Here is a 2,894-nt window from a genome sequence, read left to right on the forward strand (position 1 = left end):
TCAATTCTTCGGCACTCAGCTTTCTTTATAGTCCAACTCTCACATCCATACATGACTACTGGAAAAACCATAGCCTTGACTAAAAGGACCTTTGTGGATAAAGTAATGTCTCTGCTTTTTAATATGCTGTCTAGGTTGATCATAACTTTCCTACCAAGGAGTAAGCGTCTTTTAATTTCATGGCTGCAGTCACCATCTGCAGTGACTTTGGAGCCCCAAAAAATAAAGTCAGCCACTGTTTCCCCATCTATTTGCCATGAAGTGATGGGACCGGCTGCCATGATCTTAGTTTTCTGAATGTTGAGCTTTAAGCCAACTTTGGGGAAGTACTAAATTGGCATTGTACATAAAGTTACCAAAAAGTCTGTGTGTATAAGCTGAGTGGTGGGTCATCATGGCATTTTACAGGATTGAGAAAGGAAGGTTGCCTTCTAAGAAATTACGTGGCTAGCTCCAGAAGAAAAAAAAATAAGCTTTATGGGTAAGCTGATATTTCTGCCATTGGGGTGGTCTGGTTAATGCATAATGCAGGTGCACAGTGCACACTAGAAGGGAGGGAGGAGGTCCAGACAGGCAGAGAAAAAAGTTTATTTAAATTTTTCTTGTCTTGCCTTAAAATATAAATTTTGTTTCATCAGAACTCATACAGGAGCAAAGCTTCCTGAAGAAATTTCTTCTCTCTTATCGGAGATATTTTGCTTGACATTTAATATGTTGGATAGAAAAGTGACTTCTGAGTCACAGAGCTACAGAACCCAGCAAAGTGCTGGCTTGGTTTGTTAGTTACAGATCCTTTGGAACAGTGTGTCAGGGGGGAAAATGCTGTTTCCTCTTCTCCTGAAAAACCATATGGCAAGATTCTGTCTTGTCTTCATCACTTCTTGTCATCCTCTTAATTTTCTCATTCCATGATTGTCTTCAAGAAGAATGAGGAAAAATGGCATAGTAGGCCCTTGATATATCCAACTGCCTTAAACATCATTATTCTTTACAAAATACTTGAAGGTAGGTTTGAATTGCTTGTAAAATAAGGCCCAGCAGTAGTTTCCAGCTTCTTTAGGCTTCTGCTATTTCCCTACACGTCTGTCCTTCAGGAGCAACATTCATTAATCCTCTTGCATTGTCCTCAGGAGGCACAGCATTTTCATTTTAAACAGTCTTTGAGGGTAATTGAATGGATTCCAGCAATATGTGGGTGTGAAATAACACTTGCTTAGTTTCGCCAAAAAAAAAAAGCAGGTTCTGATGAAAACTTTGATGGAGAGTAGGCTTCTGCACTCCTTCCAAACCTCACAGCTCCTCTGAGAGCATTCTGTGGGCAAAAGAACTGCTAATGGAGGCCCCACTGTTTTTCAACTATTGGTGGTGGAGATTTTAGGTTTTCTGTGTGCAATTTGTCCAGTTCATTTTCTCCAAGAAACAAGAAGCCTTATCAGTTTTCTTGAATTGGATTTCATTTTTGGTCTGTAAAGAGAATCAGAGCTGTGTAGTTCAACTGGAGACTGGTAGACATTTGATTTTTTTCCATCTGTGTTATGACACTTTCGGAGTACTTGTGCTTAGAAGTAATTTGGCTCTTTATTCTGTGATTCGTAGGAAGTAACAGGTGCCTGCTTTATTACCATGAGACTCACATTAAGGCATATTATCTACCAGCATTGATAAGCTTCTCTTAAAAGCAGCCATTGAGTTCTTTTAGATACCTCACATCAATCGTATTAATGACCTGTAGAATTTTCTACTAAAACAAGGAGGGAAAATTTGCTGTCCAAGAAGCACTTTTATCCTACTCAAATGATTGAAACAAAATTGACTTTTATGAGCTTTCTAGTCTATGACCATATGTAATTTAAACTAAAAGCAAAGTGGCCTGTTAGTTTACGACTCAAGGAGGTAAATTGGGCCTGTGAAGAATTTTGTTTGGGCCACACAGTGTTTCAAGTAACTAAACATAAACATCTTCAGATGCAGCATATAGTGTCCAGTGGAGTCCAGTTCGGCACTGTCTGCCTTCATATTATCTGTCTGATCTGTAAAGGCATTTGAGGTTTCAACCCCTGAGCCAGGTGTCAAAATTTGCAACTACTTTTCCTAAAAAGTGACAAACAGGTTAATGATGCTAAGCTCAGTGGCAGCTTGGTACATAAATACTGAATACACAGAAGCTAAGGATCCTTTTATGTCATTCCTAGTCAAGAGAGTTCAGTAACCTAAGGCTGGAATTGGCTACTGGGGAGAGTAAGGTTTAGGGGAGTATACTTAGTTGATACAACATTCTTTTGGTTATTAAAAAAAATACTGGGGCCTAGCTTAAGCAGAAAAAAAAAAGAATTTATTGAGAAAATTTCGGAATTTATCACTGAATTGTAGGAAGAGGTAAATGATCATGATGTTGAGGAGAGAAGGAATAAGGTTACTCTGGAAATCTCAGCTTTCCTTGGCCTTCTCCCCACCGTGCCACCATAGTGAGACTCACCTCCCTTGACTCCTGGGCTGGGTCCATTAGATACGCTGGGTCAGCCAGTACTAGCCACAGGCCACAAACCTAGCCCAGTATCCAAACTGCACCTCCCCCTCCCTGTCCAGGGAGCCATTCTTAGAGAAAAGAAATTTTCTGAGTGCCATAGGTCTTTTTTTATACATAATAATATCAGAGCTTAGCTTCTGTGCCTTTCCCTTTGTGTATTTCTTTATTGGTTAACAGTTTCTCTATTTAGAACTGTTAGAGATAAACTCGGAGAAGGCAATGGCACCCTACTCCAGTACTCTTGCCTGGAAAATCCCATGGATGGAGGAGCCTGGTAGGCTGCAGTCCATGGGGTCGCTGAGGGTTGGACATGACTGAGCGACTTCACTTTCACTTTTCACTTTCATGCATTGGAGAAGGAAATGGC

This window comes from Bison bison, unplaced genomic scaffold (assembly GCF_000754665.1).
Source record: "Bison bison bison isolate TAMUID 2011002044 unplaced genomic scaffold, Bison_UMD1.0 scf7180017864373, whole genome shotgun sequence".
Lineage (NCBI taxonomy): Eukaryota > Metazoa > Chordata > Mammalia > Artiodactyla > Bovidae > Bison > Bison bison.